Source organism: Chrysochloris asiatica, unplaced genomic scaffold (genome assembly GCF_000296735.1).
Source record: "Chrysochloris asiatica unplaced genomic scaffold, ChrAsi1.0 scaffold00407, whole genome shotgun sequence".
In the NCBI taxonomy this organism is placed as follows: Eukaryota; Metazoa; Chordata; class Mammalia; order Afrosoricida; family Chrysochloridae; genus Chrysochloris; species Chrysochloris asiatica.
The window spans coordinates 695,056-716,679 of NW_006408925.1; the positions used below are offsets into that span (position 1 = coordinate 695,056).

General features: G+C 44.3%; 1 pseudogene; it reads left to right on the forward strand.

Annotated features, from left to right (window-relative positions):
- Nucleotides 1-2,211: 2,211 nt before the first annotated feature.
- Nucleotides 2,212-18,893, forward strand: LOC102839934 (annotated as a pseudogene).
- The last annotated feature ends 2,731 nt before the right edge of the window (nucleotides 18,894-21,624 follow it).

Sequence of the window (21,624 nt, forward strand, 5' to 3'; positions counted from 1 at the left end):
GAGGAAGACCCCCAGCAAGAATGATTGGCAAAGTGGCAGGATCAATGGGCTTGAGCGTGGCAACGATTGTGAGGTTGGCCCAGGACTGGGCAGTGTTTCCCTCTGTTGTGCTATGAGTCGGACACTATGAGTTGGTACCGACTCAATGGCACCTAACAACAACAACCTCCATGAGTATAGGTCAAGTTCCTAAATTGTAGCAATTTATCCACATTTTCTATATATATATGTGTGTATATAATTATCTTCTGATTATCAAGTCGAATTCTGATTATCAAGCCATTGGGCTAGGTCAAGTGGGTACTATCTGCAGCTTTGGGTTTTCTTGTGTGCCTCCTCTCACTCCATATAAGCTGGATGCTTCACTCTCAGCTCTAGCCCTCTGTGGCTATGTCCTTGTCCATAGGTTCAGGTGTCCCCAGGTTTCACCACACTTTGGACCAACCAGCCCCCTTCCTCTTCTTTCTCTCATCTCCAGGTCAACAGGAGTCTATGGAATGTGATTGAACTTTCCCCCTCTTTTACGCACCAGTAGCCAATGTGGCTTTCCCCCTCTTTTACGCACCAGTAGCCAATGTGGTCATAAGCAAGCTTATATGCCTGCTTATGTGTTCCCTTTGAGTTTCAGTCCTAGAGGGGGGTGTTTGATTACTTGACTGCTACTTCCATAAGTGTTGAATGTAGATCCAAGCAAAATGAAATCTTTGGCAAATTCAGTATTTTCTCTTTTATCATGATGTTATTTATTAATCCACTTTTAAGGATTTTTGTTTTCTTTACACTGAGATGTAATCAAAAGTGTAAACTGAAGGCTGTAGTCCTTGATCTTCATCAGTAAGCATTTTAAATCCTCTTGGCTTCCAGAAAGCAATATTGCATCATATGCACATCACAGGTTGTTAATGATTCTTTTTCCAATCTTAATGCCACATTCTTCTTTATATAATCCAGGTTCTTGGACTACATTGAATCAGTATGGTGAAAAAATACAATCCTGGCCCACACCTTTCCTAATTTTAAACCATTTAGTTCACCCTTTGTTCTATTTGAAAAACCCCCCTCTTGGCCTATTTATAGGTTCCTCATAAGCACAAATAAGTGTTGTGAAATACCCATTCTTTGCAATACTATCCATAGCTTGCTATGATCCACGCAGTCAAATTCCTTTGCTGTAAACAAAACACAAGTAAACAACTTTCTGATAGTCTCTACTTTTAGCCAGGATCTACATGACATTAGCAATAATATTTCTTGTTCCATGCTCTCTTATGAATCTGGCTTGAATTTCTAGTAACTCCTTATTGATGTACTTCTGCAACTGATTTTGAATGATATTCAACAACATTTTATTTGCATATGATATTAATGGTACTGTTTGTTAATTTTGGGGTAGTCAGTTGATTTCCAAATTCCTTGACAAAGACTATTGAGTGCCTCTAGTGCTGCATCAGTTTGTTGATACATTTCAATTTGTATTCTGTCAATTCCTAGAGCCTTATTTTTTTGTCAACATCTTCAGCCTAGCTTGGACTTTTCCTTCAATATCATTGGTTCTTGATCATATGCTACCTCTTGAAATGGTTGAACATCGATCAGTTCTACTTAGTACAGTGACTCTATGTATATGTATCACTTTCATTTTCTTTTGATGCTTTTTGTATCACTATATTTTGTCCATAGAATCTTTCAATATAGCAAGTCAAGGCTTGAATTTTTTCTTTCCTTCTAATTTGAGAAATGCTGAATGTGCTCTCCTTTTGGTTTTCTAACTCTAGGTCTTTGTATATTTCATTATCATACTTTATTTTTTTTTCTTAAGATGCCCTTGGAAATTTTCTGTTCAGCTCTGCAGTGTAGTGAATTATCTAATATCCCTTCAAGCCAGAGTCTGTAACTGCTACCAAAAGATGTTTTTGCCCTGCGGGGTCTGAGTAAGAAACAATATTGATAGGATGACATTATTCACCTTTGGATATTAGCAGAGTTACTTTTAATTGTAAAAACTTGGAACTCCAGTCTGGGTTTAAAATGAACCATCTCAGACATGGGGCTGGGGATTTCACTACTATCAAGAAGAAACAACTTTGAGTGGAGTGCATCCTTTGGGCCCTGAAATCTTGGCTCATTGAACCTCCTCAACCCAGGTCAGGTCAGGGGGCAGGCAGGCACCTTTGCTCCGTGTTAGAGAGGACAAAGATATGCTTGCTTGACATGAAGCAACTGGCTCATTTGGAGGCTACATCCAAGCATGAATCAATGGTCCCTGCCCCTGGGACTGGGGAGAACATCGTGTCTGCAGAGACCTACCAGGCCCTACAAGTGGCCATGGAGAAACTACAGGTGAACATACGTCTCCTGACATATTAAGAAGGTAGGGGCAGGACGCTGTTGTGCCCTGACCCTGTTGTTTGGGCTTAAGGGTCAATTTGCAGGTGCCATGCAGGAAAAAAGAGCTCTGCAAGAGGGATTGGATCAGTTAGAATACCAATGTATGCAGTTATCAGGAGAGACGGACACCATCAGTGAGCAGAGAAGAGGGGTCATGGTGGGGGAGGATGGGGTACAAAGTATATCTAAGGGAGCCCGGTTTTCTGAGTCCTGCCCTGTCCATCTGCCCTCCTCTTCCCCAGGCGAGTATATTGCCCTCTACCAGAGTCAAAGGACAATACTGAAGGAGTGTCACCTTGTGAAGGAGGAATATATTGGCCAGCTGGCTCTGGACAAAGAAGTAATTAAGGCCAGAGGCCTTGGAAATCTCTGTGGGCAGGAGTGAATGCAGAGGCTGGGGTGACTTTCCCAAGCCCTGAAGAGCATGGTCTTCTCACCACACAGCCTTTAATTTCATGTTTTTCATTAACCAATTGATTTGGAGCATTTAGACCACACCCAGGTTCTATGCACATATAGAACACATACTCTGTAGACACTAGAAGCAATTTGGAAGTGGTTTCTGAGATTACTGATGTGTCACCCTTTTCCCCAGGTACTTGACAAGGAGGCAGAAGAAATGAGACAGCAACAATTGGCCCGGGCCAGGAAAAGGGTAAAGTGCTCCAGATTGAGGCTCCCTGACCCAACCCAAGGTCCCAATGATGACCACATCATAGTCAATAGCCACTGCTGCCCTAAGGCATGAGTTTATCCCCTTGGAGCCCCTTGGCCTTTCTCCAGTCCTCTATGTTAGTCCTGCCACCTCAGCTTCCCAGCCCTTGCCCTAGCAGGTCGCTCCCTGGTGACTTTGGATCGGTGATCCCCGGGTCCCCCTCCACCTCCGGACATGGTTCTGGTCTCCTGACACTCAGAAAGGGGTCTTCCTGGGCTCTCAGATTTCTGGGACATGAGTCTAGGTCCTGCCCTTCCCCCCCCGCGCCAACGCAGAGCAGTCACTCAGGCATTGTTAAGGAGAGGTTGAATATAGTTACTCACAATCCCCCTGGGATATGTCATTATTGCCATGAAACCAGCCTTTGATCTTCCAACCCAGTGTCCTAGGGTCTTCACTCCTCCCTGGTTTCTTTGTTTGTGTGGCAAATTTCCAGTTTGTAGGGGACATGGGACTGTGGAACTTAAGATGGAGAAGTTTCAGGCTTCTATGTATGGGCTGTACTGCACTTTAGACATTGAAGTCTGAAAAGCTTACACTTCCCCAAAGATCTTGAAACATTTACACAACATCGCTGGGTGACAATGCGGGGAAGTGTTTGGTTTGGTGTTCTCACAGGTTTCCCTTATCCAGAGACATGTTCAAAACTTCCCTCCTGTGTTCTATACCTCCCATTGTGATTCCTTATGATTGTGGGACCAGGATCCCTCTCAATCAGTGATCTTTGGAGACCAATCCAATCCTGGGAAAATGAACTTCCTCTCTGTGAATCTTTCCCAAATCATTTTCTCAAGATAGAAAATGATTTCCCAAATCATTTTCTCTGAAGAGCATTTGGGGTATGAAAAGTTACAGGATAAACATGAGACCTCTTTCTGAAGTATGAGATTTGTTTACTTCTCTTGAAAGAAAAATGTATTAATGTACTTAAGGATGACAATTGCATGTATTTATAAGCTGTAATAGAATTCTCCCAGAATTGAAGATTGAGTTGTCCTGTGATGCTGTCAGATTCAATGGGAATGTTCCTTACTGTGTTCACTGCCTTCTGACACTGATGTAAAAGTACTGGTGTGCAGATCTAATAGATATGTTAAAAAAGACAATGGTGTCTAATTTCTAAAGCACACCATCGTTGTTCTTGTCCACTTAATGTTTGTGATTCCACCTCTGCCTTGGTTTTAGACCCTGTAAGCTACTGATTCATAATAAAATCCTCGAGGTTTAAGTTAGAAGACTAAGTTTCATAATTGTCTTTTTTTGTCCCCTCAGTTACAAGGAATCCATTTCTTCAGTCATTAAATGACAATTATAGCACTTTGTAGGGTTGTTGGTGAAAGGAAATCAGATGGCTTATTTATTCAAAAAACATTATAAACTGTAAAGTAGTATGCAAATAAAGGGGCTTATAGTTCTTGTGAGCATCACTGTTGTTCCTTTTCACAGTTGTGAGGATATCAGAGATGAACTGGCAACATCCCTGGGCTCAGCCGTCCTGAACAAGTGAGTCTTGGCTAACTAGGATCCTGGAGGTTGACATACTGAAGTAGAGGATAGTGGTTAAGATTGTTGTTGTTAAGTGCTGTTGAGTCCCTTCTGACTCATAGCAATCCTGTATAGGGTTTCCGAGGTTCAGCTGTTGGGTTTGAGCTGCCAACCTTATGGTTAGAAGTCCAGTGCTGATTATACAGAAACATAATAGGTGTCTAATTAAGATTGTAGGAGTTAAAATTTCTGACTCTGAATCATCCTGCTCCCTCTTACAGTATAGGACTTCTGAGGAGCGACTGACTGTTAAGTTTGAGCCATCTACCTTGTGGTTCAAGCCATCCTTGTGATCCAGGGCTTATTGTATTATTTATTGTTATGAGATTTAAATGACATTTCTTGTTGATTTGTGTAAATAATTTAGTACAGTGCCTGTTGTTATTGTGTGCCATTGAGTGGCTTTCAAAGCCTGCATAGGGTGTCTGAAGCTATAAATCTTTACAGGAGCAGAAAGCCTCATCTTTCTCCCAAGAAGTGGCTGGTGGATTCAAACTGCTAACCTTGTGGTTAACAACCCACTGCTTAACCCATTATGCTCTCAGGGGTCCTGACATAGTAAACATTCAATAAATGGTAGTTGTTAATAGACTTACTACTTATTTTTTTCACTCCTAGTCTAAGGCAGAAGCCAAGCCAATGAGAACAGCCATTTGCCATCCTGTTCTTTTTGCTGTTGTTGTTAAATACTGCCGAGTCGGTTCTGACTCATAGAGACCCAGAATAGGGTTTCCAAGGGGTGGCTGGTGGGATTGTACTCCCAGCCCTGCAATTACTTCAGTGCTTATACTACAGTGATCTGGCTTGGGAACCTGCTTAATGACATCAAGAAAATTTCCTCTTCCCCTGGGACTTAGTTTTCTCATATGTAATAAAAGGATGTTGTTGGGCCATATCAGACTTATTTTGTACATGTAATCCCCTTTATTCAGTTGAACTCTTACTTAGAAGTCTGGTTTTTAAAGCAGAGATGGAGGTCTGGATACCTGCCAGATTTGTCCCCTACATCCCAGGCCCAGAGAGAGAGGGTACAGAGAGCAAATTGTGAGCATCATTGGTTTAGTGATTCCAAACCTTCTTCCCAATCCTGTACTCTATGTTACCACATCATTCAATGGACTTGTTTGTTTCTATTGAATTCTGTGTTGACAAGGCAGCAAGTAGCTTTGTAGAAGGAAGGCATGGGCCAGAGCTTTGATGTTCCATGGGATCCTCTTCAGCATCCCATTTCTCTGAAACACCTCTTCCTCCTCCTCTGACCTTTGTGTCTCTTTCTTCCCCTTGCCCTTATTTTCCCTTTCATCTCTTCTCCTACAGTTTCAGGACATTCTGAAGGTGCTGGTAGCTGACTTAACTGCTCCAATGGGGTAGCACTATCCCCACTGACCATGTGGAAGGTGAGGCAGTGCCAAGACCTGCCCTCTGTCTTGCTCTCTCTCCCAGCTGTGCATGCCTCTGAGGCTTTCTGATTTGGTGGTGCTTTGCCTCTGGCTTGTTTTAAGTCCTGTCATTCATTAACCCTGACTTGTCCCCTTTTTCACCTGCATGATTGGTTGAGCTGCTTTATTTTTATCCCCCTCTTGTATCTTTTGTCATCTTGGAAAAGGTGAGATGTATCTTGAAGGTTCAAGGTAATTGGGGAACAACTTCCAGAGCAGATGTGTGGGATTTGGGCTTTCCAATCTTCAAGTCTGAGTGTGCAATGGTGCTATCAGACTAGAAGAGATAAAAACGAAAGCAAAGCCTTTGGAAAAAGAGGCTCATAGCCTACATTGAAGTTTGTGAGTTTTAGGATTGCTAAATTCTTTTTGGAGAATGGTGCATCAAGAGAAAGTGATTTTACCTTATAACTGTAAGGACTGGAGTTTTAAATTATTTTTTCCTCCTTTTGCAGAGGAACTAACTGTAAAGGATGTAAAGCTAACTAAATAGATGAGTGCCCAGATCATTCTGTGCTAGGTCTCTCTTAGAACTCAGCTTACTGAACCATATTTGCTGGGCCCTTGATAACAAAGGTGTTTTGCTGGACACTCCCTGTTAACGACCTCTGTGCCCGGATTTCCCATGTCTCCCACTCTCCACATAGACTACCCACCTCTAAACCAAATGTAATCCCGACACAGGGAGTGTCCAGCAAAACACCTTTATCAGGCTTTTGGCAGTGCATAAGGTTAGAAGATGAGCTCCTCTGGATGTGATGTGATGTTGGCACTTCCTACTTGAATGACTTGCTCAGGAGACATCTGCCAAGCCAGAGCAATAGGGCTGAAAAGGGGCCACATCCTGTTGGAAGTAGAGGCATGGACAAAGGGACTGTTGGCCAATGTGAGAAAGATTTTACACATCACTAGGATTGTTCTCACCTCGTCACTCAAGTCTGTTAAAGCACTGTGACTTACATTGTCAACTCACAGGAGAGGTGGCATGGCAAGGTAAACTGGTCCAAGTTTATAAGAGTCATAAAACTGTGTTTTCTTTTTGCTTGGTCAGTAGTCCAGTTTTTAGTGGATCTGAGGTCTCTATTTCCTCCTCAGAAAACTATTAATCTGCTCTAATATTCTGAAATTTTGTGCCCAGGTTCTTCTGGGGTTTTTTTAGAAATGAAGACAAAGAGTTCTACCTCTTTATTTGGCTGTTTTTAAGCCCTCCTCTCTACACTACTGTTTCCCATGGACATTTTCAACTCCAGCAATGTGTAGGCCTGTGATAGGGCAAATAATGGAGAGAGAAACATTTTAATGGGATGTTATATTTTGAACGGGAGTAAACATTTTTTTTTTTTTTAACTACATACTTATATGACTTAAAAACCACTTGGTTCACAAAATAATCACTTAAAATTATGTTTTAATTGTAAGGCACAGGGAAAAACTAGGAAATGTTACAGGAGAATTGATTTTACCTCTAAAAGTTCTAAGAAAAAATAGTTTCTTGCCACTGAGCTTTGCTTTGTTTAATCCTAGAAATCAGTGGTACCCCAAGATACCAGGAGGGACCCAGAGTTTCCCAGAGCCCCCACAAACTCATGCATGGTTATGTGCTGAATTTCTATAATCACCAGTGAGATTCAGTTGCTTAAATGGACATGGCAACCTCAGGTTCCAGGGTGAGAGGTTATAGCACAATTGTAGAAGTTGGTATGGCAACCTCAGGTACCAGAGGTCATAGCAAAGGAACCTTGGCTTATCCTCAGATGCCCAGACTTTGCAGTACTCACTTTGAAGAGGGAAGTGATTGGGGTTTTCAGAGCTGAGTACTGTAGGGTACACATACCAAGTAGTCCTTTTCCTTTGGCCTCTTTCTCTCCAGACCAAGCTTCCTTGTCCAGGCTCTGACTCCCTAGTTCTCTTCTCTTGTCATGCTTTAGCTTGTCAGTCATTTGTCCCACTCGTTTTGTTCCCCTGGCCTATTGGATGTCAGAGGAGACCTATGGAGCCAGAGGCTTGGGCTGAATATTAGGCTTGAGCCTAGAGAGAGAGCCTAGGGTGATGCACTGGTCAAGCAAGTCGATCCAGATGGGGAAGAGACAGAGAGAGAGGTTTTTACACAGCTCCTAGTCCTAAATCCTAGGAGTCTTCTCTAGCTGTTAGTCACAGAAGGAAAATCCCTCACAGCCTCCAGGATGCCAAGAGTCAATGGATAGCCATTTTGCCTCTGCTTTCATATGTTTTATGGCATGAGGTAGGAGGTTGGCGTGCGGATAGTCGCCATGAGGTGGCTGTGGTTTAGTTCATTTTCTTTTTACCTACAGAAAGCAGAGATCAGCTTCTAGTTAGGCATCTTTTACCCAGGGAGAACCATATCTCCATGTGCCCACGGAGGAGGCTGTGCATCCCCTGTTCTGAGCTGTGACTGTCCAAAATGCTGTAGTGACCTGGGCAAGCCAAACCCACATCCCACAGCAGCTCCTAGCACGTGTGACTGTTGCTCTGACAACAGCAATGTCTATCCTACCGCTTGCATTCCTGTGTCTGTGACAGTATGGTGACTTCTTACCTTTACGACCTCTGACACCCTGCTCTGTTCTGTGACAGGCACCCAAAGATGGCGCCCCATCTCCAGTGGAACATGCCAATGCGCAGGCCTCATTTTCTGATTCACTTAGTAATGTGACATCACTCCAGATTTGTGCCTCATCTCTCTTAATTTGTTACCCACATCTTGCTGCCTAATGGACTAGACTTAATTTGGATTTTCTACTCTTCTTCAGGTTCCTTGGTTCCTAGAGCCAAGTGCTCTGTTGGAGGCCTTGGGTGGGGGACGCCCACATTGGGCTTTTCCATGAAGTTTGGGGAGGTGGAAGGTTATTTGGACCAGGGGTCACCCTGTCTCTAGGTATTTCTCAAAAGAAATTAAATGACCATCCCATGTATTTCCTCCCACACAGACCTGTGATACCTGTGATCATTTGATGGATGAAAACCTGTGAGTGCCTCTTTTGGGGCAACAATCCCTAGGCTGAGGGAATCAGGGTCTGACCCTCTCTTCCCCATCAAGCTACCTTCCTCTGTGAACTTCTGTACCTCTTTCCCTAGAACTAAGTCATCGACAGAAAGCCTACGACAAATTTCACAACAACTCAATGGGCTTGTGGCTGAGGTATTCAGAAATTGGAATCTGGGAGTGGGGAGTGGGAAAGGAAACTAAGATAGTGTGAAAGTGTGTTTAGGGTTCACAAGAGGGAAGAGGACAGTGAAGTGTGGAATGGTCTTCAGACCTTCTGATCTGCTGGATAACGTTTGACAAGTCATTACTTCTCTGAGTCTCTGCTTTTTAACCTGGTGAAAATAAAGGAATTGGATCATAAGATTAGTGATAACACTTTATCCTACTGCAGAAAGTACAGGCTGAGAATTGCTTGGAGAGGAGAGGAAGGATGGAGAAATAGCCAGGAAGAGTTGGCAAGTTGGGTAGAAAGGAAAACTGTGCCAGTTGGTAGGGGACCAAGGATGTTGGGAGCTTAGCCTTTGAGGAGGACAGAGAGCATCTCCATGTGAACTCTTTCTTCTTTTATAGTCTTCATCCTTTATCAATGGAGAGGACCTAACATCTAACATAAGAGATGTGGAGGTAAGTGACTCTGGACTAGGGCACTTGTGTAAATGCACCCTATTGGCTAGTCCTACTCCCTCCTCCTTTTCCCACATCAGGGGCTGGGTTACCCCTGCCAGCTGAGATAGGCCAGATACACCCCCCTCAACCCTAATGATTGCTCTTTCTATCTCTCCCCCAACCTTCCTCCAACTCCTCCTCCTTTATGCATGCTCCTCAGAATCAGCAAAAAGAACTTTCCATTGCTCTAGAATCCAGTACAGTTACAAACAAAGAGCTCATTAACAAGATAGAGGAATTGGTAAGAGCCCAGTGGGGTCCCCATAAGTCCATGCTGCCAATCCTGGACTCCAGTTTCTCTTTGGGACTCTGAAGGAGATGGGGCCCCAGTACCAAGGGAGACTGGGGTGCTGGGGGGCTTAATTCTCAGCTGGGAGGACCCCAGAGCACTGAGCATACAGCATGGCTTTTCCTGTTGCTTCTTACTCTTCTTGCTCTCTCTTTTCTAGACACCCCCACTTGGGTCCTCCCTACACTTACTTGTCCTGGCACTGTTGCCCCTCATTGGGAGCACTAGCCTAACTCTTACCTGGAGTCCTGCATTACAGCTCTGACCCAGTCCCTAGTTTGCTCTGCATTTAACCTTGGACAAGTCACAGCTCCTCCCTGGGTCTCAGGATCTTGAATAGGCATCTCAGTTCACTAATAAAGAAAGATTCAAAGGTCTTCTTGAATGTAAACCGAGAGTAGAGATCTTGTGTATCATTTTTATACCTCTTCCCCTGCTGTTAAGAAGAGTACCTGGTTGTAGTAGGTGCTCAGTAAATCTTTGTTGATTGAATGCACCCTTTCAAATCACAGACTAGTAGAAGAGTAGTAGCCTATCCCTTCTCAGACTCCATTTCTAGAAGTATGTGTTATTGTCCTTTGAAAGGAAGCCACATTCAGAGAGAAAGCCAAGGAAGACATAAGTTCTCTTTTCTTGGGGACTTGAGAGTTTTCAGCTCAAGTCTCCACAGTGTGTGAGAACATTTCCTTTAAGACTCATTTCTGGTCCTTAGCCCTGTTCTTTTTGGATCTGGGGACCATAGTAAAGGAAGACCACCTCAGTTACCTTGTTTTTGTTCTCTTCACAGGAAAAGCTAAATCAGGATATTGCTTACCAACGAGAAAACGTAATGTGATTTCTTTGTTTGCTCATTACACTGCTGATGGGTTTAGGGGAGGACTCAGATAATAGAGGCCTTAGATTCTTCATGCCCACTCTCTGGCTAAAGACATAAAGGGCTCCCCCTTTCCTGCCACCTATCCCCCACAACCTCTGATAATCTGGCTCAACCAGTGGGCTTGTTCTGGGACATTGATGGCATTCTGGGGGCATAGCCTTTTTTTGATTTTTGCCTCCTCCTGGTAAAGGATGTTTTTCTCCTATATCCTACAGGATAAAAAAGAATTGGAACAAAAGTTTGCAAAGGAACAACATTGTCTCAGGCACCAATTAACAGCGAGTGAACTCTATGGCATTCTTTCAGATCCTCTAAAAACTTTCTTTGCCTTTTTTTTTCATTCTTGTTTGGCTTTTCTCTCAAAGATTCACATACAGACTATTGAAATATTAGTGTCTGACAAGTCGGACTTGCAAACATGTTTATATCATACTCAGAATGCAGTCAGACAGAAAGAAAGTAGGAGTCTGGGACATCGCTTGATCCTTCCACCTGCCACATTGGCATTCCTTTTTGAGGTCCCATCTCCTTTCCTCTCTTCATTCCAGGAGAACTTGAGAATGTTGTCAGTCATCTGAAGGCTTCCCGACAGCGCAAAGGAGACCTGGAGTGCACTCTGTCTGCACTCTCTAAACAATAAAAACACATGGAAAAGGTGAGCCCTACCACCCTTCCATTTACTCACAGCCCAGCTTTCCAGATAGAGGAGCGAGTGGAATATTTTTCTGAAATATGATGGAATGTCTTGCTGCCCAGACAAACAGCACAGGGCATTTCTAATGGTTTTAGTTGTGTGGTTGTTAGAACCAGGCTAAGGATGAGTTGGCTGCTGTGGCTGCTGTCACTGAAAGGCCCTGTCATTAACTGATGGTGGGCCTGGGCCAAGTGTCCAGGGGAAGGATCTGGTGCTTGGAGTATGAAGATGCAGAACAGTATCTTTAGTATATTACATATGTGTAGAAAGGCAGGAAGTTGTGTGTATGTAGATGTGTAACATACACAAAATATGTATGGAAGAATTTATTTAAAATTTTAGGAGACAGGACCAGGATATCTTGGAGACATTAGACTTCTATGCCTTCTGAGTTTTTGGATCCGGTCAATGTATATTAATTTAATAAATGAAGAAAAGATTAAAATACAAAAATTTAATTCCCCCACTCACATCTATCTCCTGACCTCCAACCCAGCCCCAGACCAGGAGAGTGGGGTGGTGGTGGTGGTGGGGGGAGTTAGTGAATGTTTATTGAGTCAGCTAGATCTGGCTGGTAAATCCCTATTTGCCTGTGTGATATTAACCAGTACTATTTTGTTTCTGTTGACCTTAATATGGAGGTAATAATAATGATGGTCTCATCTGGTGGTTGTGAGGACCAAGTGGGATTGTATGTATGTTAGTTAGCTTGGTCCCTGGTAAAGCACTCAGTTTAACATCTGGCTGTCCAAACAGTGATGATAATGATAATGACAGAAATCTAGTGGATTCTCTCTGGAACTCTGCTAATTAGGTGGAAATGACATCTCTTTACCTGCCTGGTCTACCCTGCTTGTAGTTGTTAAGTGCCATCGAGTTGGTTCCAACCCATAGCAATCCTGTATAGGGTTTCCAAGGAGTGGCTGGTGAGCTTGAACTGCTGACCTTGAGGTTCAAGGTGACCTTGCAGCCCAGCACATTAACTCACAGTGCCACCCTTACTGAGTATTTATTAAAAATAAATGAGGACATGGACTTAGAAATGCTTTGAAAAATGTAAAGTGGAATTCAGGAAGGCTTGTAGTTACTGTTGCTATTGTAATTAGCATGAAAGCGACATCTTCTGCTTGCCAAATCTTGACTTAACCTTCTGTATATGCAGAAGAACAAAGTATTATATGAAGAACTAGATAACGCCACAATGAAGATAGTGAAGAACAGGTAGGATCGGGAAGGTAGGATGGCAGTCTGGGAAACCTTAGCCCAAGTGGTGCAGTGGGAAGTGGGAGAGGGGTACAAATCCTATAGGCTTGGAAGTGTGCAGAGCCAGGCTCTAATCTCACTGTGCCATGACTCCACATGCTGTGGCCTCAGACAGCTCATAGCCTCACTGAACTGCCACTTGTAACTCATGAGTTCCGGTGTCCCTTCTGGTGCCACTGCTCTGTAGCCAGAGTGCGGGCATTCATCACCGTAGTAGTGAACCTGTTCTGATGCCTTTCTCCACTTTGCTCATAGCATCAAGAATGAGGACCTATTGCAGCACAACTCTGAATTAACGGAGCAGTTTCAGATCTCACTCAAAGAGAAGACAACTATGCAGCAGGAAATAGAGGACTTGCAAAAGAAACTAGATGTGTCAGAACTGCTGCTACAGCAGGTGAGGGTTTAGGAGTAGCAGGGAGCCCAAGCTCCTCTAGCTGGGGCCAGGTCTTCTAGGGATCATTCTGGCCTCCAGTCTCCAGTCAGATTCTGGGAAATTTGGATCCTTGTTCAGGTCCTGCCTTCGAATCACCTCCAGAAAGTGAGAAATATTCAGAGACTGAGGCCCTGTCCAGCCCTGTGGATCAGAATCTCAGGAGTAGGGTTTTGTTTTGTTTTGTTTTTATTTTCTCATTTTATAAAGCATCTTGCTGGAAAAACATTATAACCTAGATTACATCTCTAAGGCACGTACATGAGTTTGTTTACTTCCTCCTGGAAGCCAGGCCAACACTCTGGATAAATAAATAGTTCCCAGGTCAGCAGGGTGCCTTAACTCAGAGAGCCTATCTGGTTCTCCAGTTTTCCTTAACACTATGCCTACTACGCTTAACTTCCTTCCACTGGAGCTCACCCCATCTCACCTCATTTTCTCCATCTAGTTCTTTAGCAATGAGAACAACAAAGTGTTAGAGAAGGTCTTATCAGAGAAAGCAAAGCTGGAACAACATACAGAAGAGGTGAGGCTTTGTAGAGGGGAGGAGCACGTGGGAAGGGGAGGTGACCTAGGTGATCCCAGGTGGCAAGGAGCAGTTGAGGACCCAATGACAGCCCCTCCTTCCTTCCATGCTTATTCTTGTAGCTCACACAGATAAACAACTGCAGATGGAGAGAGACCATTATGTAGAGACTCTGAAAATTGAGGGCAACAACTGGCAGCAACAGGTGCAGAAATTATCAGAGCAGGTAAGGACTGACTCTGTGTCTTTCTCCCTCCTTGGGAGGTCACTTGATCCTGCTGGGCTTCTGTTTACTTAACTGTAAAATGGAACCCATATCACTTCCTCTGGGGGTTGGGTATGTGTTTATAGACTTTCTTTTTTGGAGCACTTGTAGGATTACAAAAAAATTGTGCAGAAAGTACAGAGTTCTCATATAGTCCCTTTCCCTCCCTCATGCACACAATTTCTTCTAATATTAACATTTTGTATTCCTGGAGTACATTTGTTATAATTGATGAGTCAATATTGACAGATCTGGTAGCGTAGTGGTTACGAATTGGGCTGTGAACCTCAAGGTCAGCGGTTCAAAATTACCAGCCGCACTGTGGGAGAAAGATGAGGCTTTCTACTCCCGTAAAGATTTACATCCTAGGAAACCCTGTACAGGGTCGCGATGGGTCGGAACCGACTTGATGGCACTTAACAACAACAACAACAAAGTCTATAGTTTCCATTGGGGCTCACAATTAATGGTGTAGTCTTACTGGGTTTTGACAAATGTGTTTTTGTTTTGTTTTGTTTTGTTTTGTTTTTTAATAGTAACAGTTTTGTTTTCTAGAGGTGAAGGCAGAGAAGGATAGTAGTCAGAATCACGGTTCCATGGCTCACCTGCCTCCCTTCATGGGTTCTTTCTCCCTGTGTTCTGGGCAAGTTCAGACATTGAAGAAAGAGAAGGAGTGCAGCCTTATTCAAACACAGGAGCTGGAGGCCAGCTTGGCTGAATTCAAGAAACAGACAAGTAGGCTGGGGCTGGATCCTAAGAGTGAGCGATATTGGTATCAGAGAGCTGAGGTGGGGGTTGACGGGAGATAAGCTTAGAATACCCAGGGAGGTGGGTGGACAAATGGGGCAAAAGATGCCTGTACCAGGAGTTGGCATTGACTTGCTGTGTGTTTTGGCAAGTCTTATAATCTCACTGAGCCTCAGTGTCCTTATCTGCAAAAAGGGATAGGATACGTACCCACTGTCAAACACCCAGAGTTGTCTGGAGCATAAAAATAATAATAAAGAACTGTATTTGAAAGTTCTTTATTAAGGCTTGAAACTTTGAACATCAGATTGATGGTAAGAGTTAGCAAGGAGCCAGGACTTAGGGGGAGGAGCATGGATCAATAACTGTGGGCTAGAAAGAGGGCTTCTGAGACACCAGAGGCAAGAAGCCCTTACTGTATGCTTCCTTTCTTAGTTATCCCCCCACCAGAGGAGGAACCCCCTGTGGGGCCATCTGAAGAGGAACTTCAGCTACAGACTGAGACTGAAAAGCTTCAAAAAGAGAGAGAGGACCTTAAAGGACAGTTGTAATCCCAAATAAGAGACAATGAAACCCTGAGCCTCCAGATTCTGGAGCGGGAGCAGCAGCTGCATGAACTACAGCGGATAGCTGATTGCTGGAATGAGCAGGTAGCAGCACGTGAGAAGATTCTGCAGACTATGCAGAGCGACCACATCACCATCAGCCTTGCTATCTCCCAGAACCATGAACTCAAGGAGCAGCTGGCCGAGCTGCAGGATAGCTTTGTCAAACTGATGCACAGCCCTGCCTGACTAGCCTGCCCTCCTCAGTCCTCACTTGCCAAGTCCCCATGGTACAAGGAAAACAATCTTCATGAGCCTTTGTTTCCATCAGTAAAATGGGGTTTCTAGACCTCATGTGAAATGGTGCATAGAATGGTAGGCATCTGGTGAACCAGAGTGATCTGCTCAGTTGATGTGTGATGGAGGGGAGCTCTTTTCCAACCTGTGGTGTGTGGGAGGTGAGCTGGACACCAAGTCCTGGGGGCTCCAGCTGCATAGGGTAGCAGCTGATCACTTCTCTCTGTCCAGACCAATGAAAAGATGGAGTTGACTGCCTCTCTCCAATCGGAGCAACATGTCAAGAATGAACTAGCTAAGAAGCTGGACCAACTACAGGAGAAGCTGGGAGACCTAAAGGAGATGGTAACCTTGCCCCAACTGAGAAGGGTTAGGAAAAAGGCACCAGTCTTTAGGGGAGGGGAATTGCTTAGTCCCGGGGGTAAGCATAGTGCCAGGAGCAGGTCAGAGAGACAACTCCATCGGTGGGGGAGGAGTACAGGGCAAGTGACCACAGAACCCTACAGAGCCCCTGCCTATTTATTTCACTGCCTTCTGACTTTTATATGTGCAGAGCCATAGTCCATACATAGATTGAGGCAGTGAGTCCCTGATTTTAGGGAAAGAGTTAATAGCATGGTATGGGGGTGCCTGGGATTCAAACTTGGACTCTGTAATCTCAGCTCTCCTGGTCATTATTCACTTTGATCTCTCGGCATCAGTTTCCCTGGCTTTAAAGGGTAGTTGACATTTTCCTCATAGAAGTGTTGAGAATGAAATGAGATAACACATGTGAAAGTATCAGACACACACTATGAATTTACCAGATTATCAGTTGGTTCTCTGCTTTTCTATCAGTCTGTGGCTTACAGTTAAATCTGGGAGAAAGGCGGTTATGAGGTGTGAGGCGAGGTGCAGTCACAGGGCTCTGAGCAAGGGAGATGATCCCTTAGGCTGTGGAGCGAGGAAGCAGGGGCCTGGGCAGGTGGCAGAATCTCCTAAGAGCCCTAAGGGCCTGTACTTTCCCTACTTCTTTGGGTTTAGAATCTGAGAGGAAGCTACCACTTGTTCTCACACCCAGGTGTGAACTGAAGAGTTTAAGGGCCTGTACTTTCCCTACTTCTTTGGGTTTAGGATCTGAGAGGAAGCTATCACTTGTTCTTCCCACAGGTGGAACTGAAGAGTCAAGAGGCTCATAGTCTGCAAGAACAGCAAGACCAATATTTGAGTCATTTGCAGCAGTATGTGGCCACCTATCAACAGCATGTAACATTGCATCAACATCTAGCTCTAGAGAAAGAGGAATTGCAGAAGCAGTTACTGCTGCAGACCCAGCTCACAGAGCAGCTACAGGTAAGGGTGTTGCTGAGTGCTGAGGCCCTGAGTAGGAGAAGCTGGTCATTTGGGTCTCTTCTCACTGTCTTCCCTGGCCTCTTAGGAAAGCCTGGAGGCTTCCAGCCTGCAGAAATAAGAATTGCAAGATCAGCTAAGCCACATAGCTCTGGCTGAGAAAGGTAAGTGAGACTGCTTAGAGGGAGAGGAAGGAGAAAGATTGAGGAGAGAGGGGGACTTGTAGCTTTGTAGAATTAAACTAGAATAGGCCTTTTGGAGAGCTAATCGCTTGCTGCTGGAGAGTGCAGGGTGGGTCCTGAAAAATTTCCAGGTCCTCTTCACCTCCCTTGATGGTGGTCGGAGGATCCCTCTGACTACTTCCAACAGACAATGTACATGACGAAGAAGAAAGGGATGAAGAGGCTCCTCAGCCAGAGCTGAGCATCCCAGAAGGACTAGACACCAGAGATGCCCTGGTGAGCCTAAATTTGCGGGCCCCTTCTCCATCCCACCTTTCTTTCTTCCCCCTGAAATCCTCCTGACATCTCTTGGTTTCTCTCCCTTCTAATTTTTCTTGATCCCTAAATCTCTCCTGGGACCTGGCATGTCAGACACCACTCCATCCTGTACAACTTGTGAATCACAGAGGTTCAGAGAAGAGAGGGACTTCTCCTGCCTCCCTGCCCAGTTTCCTTCCTGAGTATTCTCCCTACAAAAGCATGCATATACTCTTTGCCTGCAGGTGGCCTTCTTTAACTCTGCCCTAGCCAGTGCTAGGCAAGAACAGGCATGGTTAAAGCAGCAATTAAAAGAACAGGAGTAAAGCTGCCAGCAACTGGCTCATTTGGAGGCTACATCCGAGCATGAATCAATGGTCCCCGGCCCTGGGACTGGGGAGAACAGCATGTCTGCAGAGACCTACCAGGCCCTACAAGTGGCCATGGAGAAACTACAGGTGAACATATGTCTCCTGACATATTAAGAAGGTAGGGGCAGGATGCTGTTGTACCCTGACCCTGTTGTTTGGGCTTAAGGGCCAATTTGCAGGTGCCATACAGGAAAAAAGAGTTCTGCAAGAGCGATTGGATCAGTTAGAATATCAATATATGCAGTTATCAGGAGAGATGGACACCATCGGTGAGCAAAGAAGAGGGGTCATGGTGGGGGAGGATGGGGTGCAAAGTAGATCTAAGGGAGCCCAGGTTTCTGAGTCCTGCCCTGTCCATCTGCCCTCCTCTTCCCCAGGCGAGTATATTGCCCTCTACCAGAGTCAAAGGACAATAATGAAGAAACGTCACAGTGTGAAGGAGGAATATATTAGGCAGCTGGATCAGGACAAAGAAGTACTTAAGGCCAGAGGCCTTAGACATCTCTGTGGGCAGGAGTGGAGGCAGGGGCTGGGGTGGCAGCAGCACCTTTCCCTGCAGGTGAAGCTGTTGGCACGTCAAGAGCTGGTATTACAGCTGTTAGGCGAAAAGAAGGAATATTATAAAAAGTATTTAGCAGCTTTCCAGAGTTCTTCAGATGGTGAACAGATAGTGCCCTCAGCTCCCCAGGAACTTGAAGCCACCTTTGGCCAAGGTGAGTAGGATCCTTGGAGGAGTGGGTTGTCAGGCAGAAGCTGGGAGAGCTTGCATGTTGCTCAAAGCCCTGCCAGTCTCTCCTCAGACTGCAGCAAAATAAATCAGGCCGAAGATGTGGAGCCTGTTCAGGGAGAGACTGTCTCAGACTTAGCTGCCCCTGAGAACTCCACTGCCCAGCAGATAATGCAACTGCTACAGGACATCCAATATCCATGGGAACACCTAGTCCTGGGCAAAAATCCATGTATACCTTTCTTTTATCACCCTGATCAGAAGGAAGAGGTAAAGGTCATGATGATCTAAGCCTCACAATGGGGATGGGGGCACTTTCTCTTACATCTTCCCTATAACCCCTTCCCCATTTTTCTGTCTATGCTATTTCTTATCATTAGAGGAGCAAAGTAGAGTTTCTAAGTGAATAAACTCCCTTACTTGATATAGGGAGGTAGACAGGTACTCACACACACACATACACACATTGATACCACAACCATCTTGGTACCATTGTTGATCTCTGGTTATTTTATTCAGAAAAAACAAGAACATCCACCAGTTCTCTCTCCAGGGGACCTGTGTCCTCTAATGGGATGACTTGCATTCTCTACTCAAGGGGGCCCAAATATCTGGCATTTCAATTCAAAACTTGGGTTAGGATATCTCTGTGGAATGAGCAGGAGGAGGGTGGATAGATCTATTTAAGGGGGGGGTGCTTAGGCATTATTAAGGGGTGGGAGCTTAGTAATCTATTTAAGTTAAGGGACCTCAGGCATTATTAAAGGGTGGGAGTTTAGTAATCTATTTAAGGAGGCAGACATATATTCTAAGTAAAGGATAGGTACCATCAACAGGCAAATGTAACATCTATTTAGGGGACAGACATTATTTTAAGACATCATTGGCTCCAAAGAAAGGACTTCAGTCTATCTGTGGAGGCAGGCATGTACAAGAAGGATAGGGTGCTTCAGTGTATTTTTCTAGACAGACATCTATTTTTAAATACCATTGATATTTTAATATATACTAGCTATAGGTGGCAGACATAAAGATGGGCCCTGCACTATCTCGGCAAGGGCAGAGTGGGGAAGTATTTGGTTTAGAAGGAGAGTCTATTTGTGGAGGCAGGCATGTAGAAGAAGGATAGGGGGCTTCGGTATATTTTTGGAGTCAGACATCAATTTTAAAATACCATCGACAGTTTAATATATACTAGTGACCTAAAGCTGTTTAGGTGACAGACATAAAGATGGGCCCTGCACTATCTCGTCAAGGGCAGAGCGGGGAAGGATTTGCTTTAGAAGGAGAAATGTGTAAATCCTCTGTTCAAGGAAGAAGGCATTAAAGTTAAAGGGGTTTACATGATTTTCTCTTTGATGAAGGGAGGGGGGGAGGCATCGAGATTACAAGTAGAGGACTCCTTGGAAGACTTTGTTCAAGGGGGAAGGAATCAAAATGAAAAGGATTCAAGAATCTTCTACTCAAGGGAGGGGGAGGTCCTCAAAGTTAAGATGACTTGTGTAAATATCTTCTATTCAAGGGGAAGCCTTCAAAATTAATGCTTACTTGAACTCCTATGAGTGTGATTAAATATTAAATAGATAACCTCTATTTAGGGGAAAGAAGAGAAAACCATGCAAATCCCCTTTAACTTTAAGGCCTTCTTCCTTGAATGGAGTATTCACAGAATTCTCATTCCCCACTCTGCCCTTGATATCTTCCACATAAACAGCTTTAAGTTACATAGTATACATCTACCAGACATCTACCAAGGGTGATCACATTGTCACACAATGTGCCGGACTCATTATAGACCATGGAAAGGCATAGGCTAGCGCCATGAGGGACTTTCCCTACTCCACTGTATATATTCTCTATCTGTAACATTTTGTATATTTCAGAGGCTACAGGCCCCCTATATTATAAGAAAGGGTGGATTGAAAAAATAAAAGAGAGATATAAAAAAGGATCGCACTAGCAAAGATTTGGGGATAAGGAAATTATTTATTGGTAACATAGCAGCGAAAGGAAATGGGGATGGTGTTTTCGTGCCCTAATGATTCAACTCTTGATTATCTTGCTTTGTATTTCAGAATAAATATTTCTGCCAATACTAGTTTTGAGTATTCCTGCCAGGGAAAGGCATAGGCTAGTGGTGTGAGGTACTTTCCCCACTCCAGGGTATATATTCTCTATCTGTAATATTTTGCATATTTCAGAGGATACAGGTACCTTATATTATAAGAAAGGATGGATTAAAAAAATATAAAAAAGGATGGAACTAGCAAAGATTTGGGAATAAGGAAACTTATTTATTGATATCATAGCAGAGAAATGAAGTGGAGATGGAGTTTTCATGCCCTAATGATTCAACTTTTGATTATCTTGCTTTGTATTTCAGAATAAATATTTCTTCCAACACTGGTTTTGAGTATTGCTGACTCCGCCCTACACTGGGTCCTGGGGTCTGTGGAGGGCAGTGTGTGTGAGCACGTCCAATGGGGTTGTTGGAGCTGTTCTAGGCCCCTCACCTGGACACTGCTTAGTGAAGTTTGGAGGATTCTCTAGGGTCTGCCACATTGTCTAATACTGGCCAGCAGCCCCACATTTGACAGTTGGAGCATCTATAATCCTGGAGAGAGAAAGCAGGTTGCCATGCTTTTTCCATCTCTTCCCTCACAGGACTCAACCTCACCTGTCTGCACCTGGGAAGCTAGGCCTCCTGGCCCTCCAGAGTGGCAGCCCAGAGCCCCAAATCCTCCCTTCAAGCTGAATTCTGCCCCTAGCAGGACGTGTACAGTTTCCACTTAAGGCGCTTTCCAAGTCAAGTAGGACTTAGAAATGATGTGACCATTTATTGTCACTCCTTATGGCATCCTAGCAGTGGCTAGGCTCACCCCTGTCACTCCATCCCAATGTTCAAACTGTCACCTCCCCCGAGTTGCATGGAGAACGCAAGCCAGCAGAGGACACATTTCTCCATCGTCCAGAAACAGGTTTTATTCTCAGCCAAGAGACAGCAAGATTGGTAGCGGCCAGA